Genomic DNA, 10436 nt, shown 5'->3' with positions numbered 1-10436 from the left:
TTGGTGAAATTGATCAGGATGCTTCGAGCCTGGGAGAGCGAGTTGTGCTCTTGAGGACGAGAAGGCGCAGCTGTTGGCTCAGTCTCCCCCTCAAGAATCTGCCTCTGCTACTGTCCCCTGCCGTTTGTATGAGCTATGGGTCCATGCTGAGGCCCAACGAGATATATACAAGGGTTTGTGGGAGGCAGGGAGCATTCCCAAGGTCGCTTTTGAAGATGCTTGTGCGAAGGCACACGAGGCTCGTCTCGCCTGCGGTTACGACCCTGCGACACCGGAGGTCGGTGAGGGTGTTGAGATTGAAGACGGGATTCCTTATAATGACAACGATGCTGGGGAAAACGGCGGTGGAGATGATGCCGAGTGAAATTTTTTGCAGCATTTGTACTTCGTTTTTTTTGTTCTTTTGTTGTTTGTTTTCATCTTTTTCTTGGGGTCCCGCTTGTGGCCTTTTGTAAGGCGCAATTGTTGCGCATGCACAACTTTTGAATAAAATAGTCGTTTTGCCTTTGGTTACATATCTTTTGACTTTCTTTATCCTTTTTTTTCTTGAACAAGATCTTCGGATTTCCCCGTAATGAGTCCCTGATTTGTAATTGGGAGTTCGAATGAGGTCTAATTTAGTTTGCTTGGTCCGAGTGAGATCGGATCTCACTTTGTGAGTTCGAATAAAGTCACTTTTGATCTACAAATTCGAGCGAGGTTGACTTCTGGTTTGCCAATTTGGGCAAAATCAGTTTTGACTTATATATTCGAGCGAGGTCGAATTCAGACTTGCCAACCTGGGCAAAGTTAGTAATGACTTGTATATTCGAGCGAGGTTGAATTCAGACTTGCCAACTTGGGTGAAGTTAGTTTTGACTTGTATATTCGAGCGAGGTCTAATTCAGACTTGCCAACTTGGGCGAAGTCAAGTTTGACTTGTATATTCGAGCGAGGTTGAATTCAGACTTGCCAACTTAGGCGAGATCGATCTTAGACTTACTTTTGGCAATGACCGGGGTTCGTAGGGGTGTCAATCCGAGCGAGGTCAGAATTATAACCCGTTGTGAGTTCGAACGAAGTCAAACTTTCCTTTTACTTGGCGATGGCCGTAAGGGTGTCAATTCGAGTGAGCTCAGAATTATAACCCGTTGTGAGTTCGAGCGAAGTCGAACTTTTCCTTTCACTTAGTGCTAGCTGATGGCCGTAAGGGTGTCAATTCGAGTGAGGTCAGAATTGTAACCCGTTGTGAGTTCGAGCGAAATCGAACTTTTTCTTTCACTTAGCATTGGCCGATGGCCGTAAGGGTGTCAATTCGAGCGAGGTCAGAATTGTAACCCGTTATGAGTTCGAGCAAAGTCGAACTTTTCCTTTCACTTGACGCTGGTTGATGGCCGTAAGGGTGTCAATTTGAGCGAGGTCAAAATTGTAACCCGTTGTGAGTTCGAGCGAAGTCCAACTTTTGTTTTACTTGGCGCTGGCCGGTGGCCGTAAGGGTGTCAATTCGAGCGAGGTCAGAATTGTAACCCGTTGTGAGTTCAAGCGAAGTCGAACTTTTCCTTTCACTTGGCGATGTACGGGTTTGGTGGGATGGTGAAATTTGCCTGTTGCATTACTTTTATTGGAGAACATTACTCATTGCTGCATTGTTTATGTGTGCGTCGGGGTGAGTCCCGGTTTGTTTAATTTTACTTTCATTGGAGAGTACTGTGCGTTGGGATGAGTCCCAGTTTGTTTAGTTTTGCTTTTATTAGAGAGTACTGTGTGTTAGGGTGAGTCCCGGTTTGTTTAGTACCTTCTTTGGCCGGATGGGCGATGAATTTTGTCACTTGTGCTTCTGAATACCCTGGGACTTAATCAATTTTGAACGAAGTTCGGGCGTGATTCGTAATATCTGGTCGGCTGAACCGGCATAGGATTTCCATGGCGAGCAACCGTGCAAGTTTTTTCTGCTTACGTTATGCCTGTGTTAGAGAGACTATTCCATGGACTCACCTCCTAATTACAGGTCATTGAGATATTCTTAATAATGCTGGCTTGTTCTGAGCCGTTTGTCCGTTGTTTGTAATATGGCATGGTATGGAGGGTCTTTCTCGATGTTTTCTGCGGGATAGTATGGTGCGGAACGTTGTCCTGATGTGTTCTGTGTGTTTGTTCCTTGTTCGCGCACCTATGTGAATGTTGGTGTTCTTATCTCGATCCAAAAAAATGACAAGTTAAGCCCAAACAAAATTTCATGTTACCTTGACCTGATAGGTCGGCGGAGTGGGAAGGGAGCTGTAGGACGACCCATTTTATCCTGTACTCGAATGTCGGTTTCAGATTTGATAGCCTCGTGATTGGCTTCGCCGTCAGTCGCGTCTAGGTTCCTTATGGGCTGAACATACTTTGCCTGTTAGGATCTCGAGCTCAGGTCCCGGTCCGACCCCGTCCGATGTGCGCAAAAATAAGGGAAACACAAGTTATACTCCGTACATAAATTACTCAACGCGCATACAGGTACAAAAATATGGTAGGATAAGATGGTTATTTCAAAGAATCACACGGTAGGCTATCGTCCTTCCCTAAGAGGTGGAAGTATAGATTGACATATAACGCTAATATAGCAAATAGGATTGTGACCATGCTAAGTGCGTAGTGGCCGTAATCCCGCTTTGAGTACTCGTACGACGTACCAAATCCATCGCTCCAGCGAGATGCGAATTTTGTGTAGATGTCTGACATAAATTTCGATTTCATGCAAAGATCTGACCCTGACTAGTTTGGTTATATCAAAAGCTTGTCTACCACTGTTTCAAGTTGGTGTTTATATTGAGATGGTGAGGGTATGACAATCGGGAAGTGATACTTTGGCCAACTTTAGATCTAGAGGAAACTAAAATTTTGGCTAAGAAATCCCCACAGACGGCGCCAAATTGTTTGACCAAAAAGTATTAAAAATTTTGTTAAACTAATTAATGAAAAAACAGAGGATAAATCCTAGCCAAGGATAATTAACTCTAGATCAAAACACATTGAATAAGAGAATATGATATAATTAAGCTTATAAACTCTTTAAGATTATAAAAGATATCAAACGTAAATGATATGCTTACATTCTTGACGTACTGTTCCGTAATGTAAGAACAAAGAAGGAAAAGAAGAAATGCCATTAACAGCTACGTGATGTATCTTTATTGATTCAATAATGATGGTTACAAAGATTTGTAGCCATGATCTGAACCTTCACTTTTTTTCCTCAGAAACATTCTCTGGTTCTTCTCTCTTTTATGAAGGAGAAAAAAAACCCTTTCTTGTTCTCTTACCTCATATATATATAGAGAGTAAGTATTCTCTGTTGTCCAACGGTCCTTAGCTAGAATACCCTAATCTGCTGATTGTACTTTAGGTCGTTCCCTTTGAGTGTCACAATATATACTTCGCCTCGGCAATGGCCGATATACTCGTCGTTATGATGCCTTGTGGATACAACCACGGCTTAGTCGGCCCCTTGCCATTCCTTTTAGCGCTAATCCATGTATGGTCAGATTTGACCCATACAAAAACCAAACCAGGTATTTTATGGTATAATATTTTCTTAGAGATTTTGAATAAAGGCTAATATTTGCCATATTATCTTTTTGGATGGTACTAGTTTATATCTTGTTCAGTGTGTCTAGTAGAGAGCCATGGAAATAACCTATTGCGGAAATGTAAGGTAAGGTGCGTATAATAGACCCTTGTGGTCCGACCTTTCCTCGAACCCCGCGCATAGCGGGAGATTAGTGTACCGAGTTGTCCCTTTTTTAGTATATCTAGTAGTGATTAAAAAAGAGTCTCTAATAAAAGAAAAAGGGGATAAAGAGAGGATTAACATCTCTCATTTTTAGAATTTGCCTCCTCAATTCCTTTTTTTCGTTGTATTATCCACTTATTTTTTTGTTGAACTTTTATTATTTTAGTCCAAGTTTCTAAATTTTCATTTAAAGGAAAGAATGTATTGGGAAAAATAAATATTACACGTGGAATTAATTATGTGGCAGACATGGCAGGACACATGGATCATTAGAAAAGTGACAGCTGGAGAATAGTACTTAAAAAGATGTGAGTCTTAATGGGTACGAGCAAAACGTCTAAGATACAAGAAGAAACGGTTGTCGAGTCTCTTAGTAATTTGAAGAGACACCGGTGGAATGGACCAAGACAGTAAAAAGCACAGATTCGTTGGTCTTCAATTAATGAACATGAATGATTAGAAACGTTACAAAATCTTCACGAAACAGTTACGATTACCAATTATAATGTTTCATTAATGTCATTAATGCTCATAATGACTCGATCATAAAGGGAAAAAGACGTTGTACTTAGATATAGATATATAAGGAAGAGAAATGTCATTTGTGTGGACATGTTCTGATGATTACTAGAATACAATTATTTACTTTTACTTTATATTGATTAATTTGCTATTTCATACTCTAATTTTCCTTTATCATTACAAGAATATTCCTTGACCCGAGTGCTTCTAAAAATAGGCTTTAACCGAAATTCCTATTTTCTGGTTAAACAAATTGGTTCCGTTGCCGGGAATCTGATAATCTTTTCACTTTCCAAATCCATTCTTCTGCCAAAAAATCATGTCGAACGTCAACGACAAAAATCAACAAAACCAACAAAATAAGCAACAGTTGAATCAGCAAAATCAACAAGGTGATGGAACTTCAATCCCCTCACCATGAAACTCTCATCGACAATCTCGAGAAGGGACACCTGACAGTTCTAAATCGCATATAAATGACCAATATGAGGACGATCAAGCTATCGATGCAGCATTGAAGCAATTAATTGCATAATAGGTCAACAATTCTCTTCAAGCTTTTGTCAGAGGGTTTCCAACTGTACCCCCAACTCCGCCTCCAAACAACACCGCGACCATAGAGAATCCATGCTCAAGACTCGCTAATTCAGGAAGCGGAAGAACTCCCAGCGAATCTCGCGGTAGAGGGCCAGGTATCCCAGTTGATTCTAATTTACAAAGTTTAGTACTACTTTGCAAAAACAAAGCAAGGAGCACAATGATCGCGTAGAGGAGATACCTAGTGTTTCACCAATAATCAAAGGGATGGACATGGAGAAATATTCTCAACAACCTTGGAAACCAAGTGCCACTTCTTTACTTATTCCAAAAATGTTCCAAAATGCCCGATATCCCAAAGTATGATGGAACTACCGATCCACGAGATCATGTAACCATATTTACCACAGGCGTGAAAGGCAATGATTTGACTAAGCAAGAGATTGAATCAGTGTTGGTCAAAACATTCGGTAAACACTCACAAAGGGAGCATTAACATGGTATTCTCTTTTACCTGAAAACTCTATTGATTCTTTTGCTAAGCTTGCAGATTCGTTTATAAAAGCACACTCGGGAGCTCAGAAATTTGAGAAGAGGATGGAAGACATTTTCAAAATAAAATAAGGAGATACAGAGTTACTTAGAGAATTTGTAGATAGATTTCAATGTGAAAGGATGATGCTACCACGCGTACCTGACAATTGGGCGGTTATGGCATCTGCAAGTAATTTAAATGAGAAGAGCTCAGAAGCCACGAGAAGACTCAAAGAAAGCTTACGAAAATTCCCTGCAACTACTTGGAATGATGTTTATAACAGGTATAACACGAAGTTGCGGATAGAAGAAGATACTATCACTCAGTCACGGGGAGATTAAAGAGTAAACTCGAGGAGACCAGAGACTGAAAAAAGGTCCGGTAAGAAAAGGTATGAACCATACATGGGACTAGCAGGAAGGGATTCACATTCAAAATAGGAGAACCTGAGGTACGATTCCAGATCTAGGGACAGAGATTCGGGTTCATCATCCAAGTATAGAAAGGAATGAGACACACAAGATACGCGGGATAACGATAGAGGTTCAAAAGCAAAGTTTGGCGGTTATAGTTTTAATGTTAGCACATCTGAGTTGGTGTCTGTTTTACGAAGCATGGGAGATAAGGTGCGGTGGCCAAAAGAAATGAGATCGAACCCCAACAGAAGAAACCTAGATTTCTGGTGCGAGTTCCACAATGATCACGGTCATAAAACAACAGACTGCATATTTCTACAAGCTGAAGTAGAACACTTATTAAAACACGGCTACTTAATTGAATTGTTCAGTGAGAAAGGTAAGCAAGCATACAGAAGAATAGACAGGATCCCTCAAAACCTCCGTCACCAAAGAGAACAGTAAATTTCATAAGCGGAGGAGAAGAGGTCAATGGTGTGACTTACAAGACTGCAAAAAAGGTATAAAAAATCACAGTCACCCACAGAAAGTAAGTTCGCCAAGTTTTGGAAGAAGGCAGTATAACATTTGATGATGCAGATGCGGATGGGGTGTTGACTCCACATAATGATGCACCGGTAATATCTTTACTTGTACATGATACTGATGTGAAACGAGTTTTGATTGATCTAGGTAGCTCTGTCAATATCATTCTTTTAAGAGTGGTAAATGAGATGCAAGTTGATGACAAATTGGTACCCAAAGCACGTACCTTATCTGGATTTGAAATTCAAGAGTTGTCACAAAAGGGGAGATAATTCTCACCACATTCGCAGAAGGAGTAGTCAAAGATACGAAATTTCAAGTAATTGATACGGACATGTCATATAATATGATTCTTGGCAGACCTTGGATTCATGAGATGGATGTCGTTCCATCTACTTTACATCAGGTTATTAGGTTCCCTTCTCAATGGGGAATAAGGCAAATCTGTGGTGATCAACAAGTTTCTAGAAGTATCAATTCCATGGCAGATTCAAGTATACAAACTAGCGTGGCAGATGAAAAATAGCAACTATAGAGTTCAGTTGAGGCTGTGGCAACGCAAACCTCAACTGAAGATGTCCAAACTGATGTAGACTCAAGGCCAGATACAATTCAAGAGCTAGAGGAGAATGAAAACATCAAAACAACAATCGAGGAGCTTGAAGCTGTAGGGTTGTTTACACATTGGCCAAATAGAAAAGTTTACATCGGAACCAATATGAGCCCAGAGTTGAAATGTAAGTTAATTGAATTTTTAAAAGCTAACACAGATTGCTTTGCTTGGTCGCATTCAGATATGATAGGTATACCCCCGGAAGTGATGATCCGTAAACTAAATAAAGATCCAACACATCCACATGTCAAACAAAAGAAAAGGCAGCAAGGATCCTTTAAAAACCAGGTGATTCAAGACGAGGTACAAAAGCTTTTAAAAATCGAATCTATCCGAGAGGTAAAATATCCTAATTTGTTAGCGAATACTGTAGTGATACCTAAAAAGAATGGTAAATGGCAGGTTTGTATAGATTATACTGATTTAAGTAAAGCCTGCCTTAAAGATTCTTTTCCTTTACTGCACATAGATTAACTAATTGATGCTACTGCAGGACATGAATTGTTAAGCTTTTTAGATGCTTACTCTGGATATAATCAGATAAAAATGGATCCTTTAGACGAGGAAAAAAACTTCCTTTATTACAGAAATGGGGACTTACTATTATAAAGTCATGTCTTTCGGTCTAAAGAATGCAGGAGCCACATACCAGAGGTTAGTAACGAAAATGTTCCAAGAGTACCTGGGAAAAATCATGGAAGTTTACATTGATGACATGTTAGTCAAGATAACACAGGCGGAGGATCACATCCAACATTTGACGGAAATATTTCAGATTCTCCGCAAGTTTAACTGAGCTAAATCCCGAAAAATGTGCATTTGGCATGTCATCAGGTAAGTTCTTAGGATTCCTTATTTCTAACCATGGAATTGAGGTACATCCAGCGCAGATTAAAGCTATTGAAGAAATACCAGATATACTCACGAGCAAAAAAAGTGCAGAGATTGACAGGTAGGATAGTTGTATTGGGAAAATTTATTTCTAAATCTTCGGAGAAAAGCTTTAAGTTCTTTGAGTTTTGAAAAAGCAAAGTCAATTTGAATGGAATGAAGAATGTCAACAAGCGCTCAAAAATTTAAAAGCATACTTGTCAAACCCACCGTTGCTGGCTAAACCAAAAGATGGAGAAAAGCTACTCATCTACCTCGTTATTTCACAAGTGGTGGTAAGTGCCGTATTAGTTCGAGAGGACAAAGGTAAACAATCTCCGATTTATTATGTTAGTAAGTCTTTATTGGTTGCTGAAGTTAGAAAAACTTGTTTTAGCATTAATTATGGCATCCAGAAAATTAAGGATTTATTTTCAATGTCACCTTATCTCTGTAGTGACTGCCTACCCCTTACGTAATATATTGCATAAGCAAGAGTTATCAAGTAGGTTAGCCAAATGGGCCATAGAACTAAGTGAATATGACATCACATATCAACCTAGAACTGCAATAAAATCACAGGTTTTAGTAGATTTTGTGGCAGATTTTAGCCCAGGGATAGTAATAGAAGCAAAAAAAAAGAATTGCAGGTATTTAACGGGTTCCAATCTATGTACGTGGACCCTATTTAACGATGGCTCCTCGAATGTTAAAGGGGTAGGTTTAGGAATTGTTCTAATCCCACGATCAGGAGAAACTATAAGGCAAGCCATAAAGAGCCATCCTATTACTAATAATGAAGCACAATATAAAGTTGTGATTGCAGGTTCAGAATTGGTACGAGAGCTCAGAATAGAGCAGGTTATAATCAAAAGCGACTCGCAGCTCGTAGTTAATCAAATGCAGGGGACTTATATAGCTAGAAAGACGAGGATGCAACAATACTTGGAAAAGGCACGAGATTTGGTTAGACAATTCTAATCTTGGAAAATCGTGCAGATACCTAGGGAAGATAATGTCGAAGCAGACATGTTGGCTAACCTTGAATCCGCTGTAGAAGTAACAAATGAAGAAAATGCTTCCGTGATACATTTGTTTCATTCAACACTCGATCAAGACAAAAATGAGGTATATTTCAATAATCTAACCTGGGATTGGATAAACGAGATCGTTAATTTTTTGCAGAATGGAATCTTACCTGAAGATAAAAAAAGGCTCAGGCCCCGTTATTGTTTGGATCGAGGCAATTTATATCGAAAAATGTTCGGGGATCCTTTAGCAAGATGTCTCGGACCTTCTTAAACAGAGTACGTGATGAAAGAAATACATGAAGGACATTGTGGAAATTACGCAGGAGGAAGATCCTTGGTAAAAACTCTAATGAGAGCAGGGTATTTGTAAAGCCCCGTAAATTTTTTTAGTTAACTCCTACTAATTTTGAGCTTGAGAATGCTATGTAATTAAATCTGAGCTACATGATTATTCGAGTGGAACAAAGTTATTAGAATGCTTAGGGACAATATCGATAGTTAATCATTGAATTAGTGGATGTTACAAGGTCATCAAATGCATTTGGAGCATTTCAAATTTCTATTCATAAGTGCTGAAATTTTGAGAATTCAATGGTATATAACCAACTTGAAGAGTTGGAATTTAATAAGGAAAACAAGGATTTAAAATCCTAGTCTTCAGATGGCAACGAGAAAGGATTTAGAAAACTAGGAAAAGTGGTTGGCCAACAAAGAGACAAGTGGGGGACAATTGAGTTAATTAAATAACAAGGATAATGAAATAATGAAAGTAATTATGAAAGACAAAAGCAAGTGGGAAATAGAATGATTAAAGTTGAAGACTAAAATGTTGCTCCTGTGATTGAATAAATTAGAACCCGATGAAGGCGTGCAACTCAGCACCCGAAATTTAGAATCCACAGTTGAAGTTTTTGTAGGCATTTTGTAAAAGGAGAGATTATATTATATTTGACTTGGTCTTGGGGTTTAGAGAGAAGGAGCAGTTATTTACCATTAATACATCTTCAAGGTAAGAATTAAATGCCTTTCTTTGATAAATTTGATTCATTTATTACATCTCTTAACCCTCCAACATCGTGGAATTCATAAATTTTTGAAGATAATCTCAAGGACATTTCAAGAAACTCAAATCTTGAAACTTTTAGGGTTCGACAAAGAGGTAATTTCTTCACTCCAATCTTATGTACCATACTCCACGTGCGTAGTAGAGTATATTTATGAGGTTAGATTTGTACTTAAACATCTATTCATAAAACCCTACAAGCTAGTCTTGAAATTGAAAAGTTGGTTGGTAAGAATGATGAATAATGATGGGTGTTGTTTGAACGATGTTATTTTGAGTTTATAGTGGAATGACTAGATTCCATAACAAGTTTAATGAATAAGTTGGATTTAAAATTCAAGGATTGTCATTCCAATAATCAAATGAGGATTTTTGTTAAACTTACAAGATTAGATTTAAGTGGTAGACACTTAGTTGGTTTAGTAGGTATCGTTGTGATTCGTTCTTGAATTATGTGAGTTCGTATATGTAGATCGTGGCTCATTGGCGTTATTGGATTATTTGTGATAAGGTTGGAAGCAATTTGAGGTACGTTGAAACTTACTACCCTTAGAACTTTTCTCCAAACTC

This window comes from Nicotiana tabacum, chromosome 6 (genome assembly GCF_000715075.1).
Source record: "Nicotiana tabacum cultivar K326 chromosome 6, ASM71507v2, whole genome shotgun sequence".
NCBI classification, from domain to species: Eukaryota; Viridiplantae; Streptophyta; class Magnoliopsida; order Solanales; family Solanaceae; genus Nicotiana; species Nicotiana tabacum.
The sequence above is the reverse complement of the archived record's forward strand: the minus strand, read 5'-3'. Positions refer to the sequence as shown.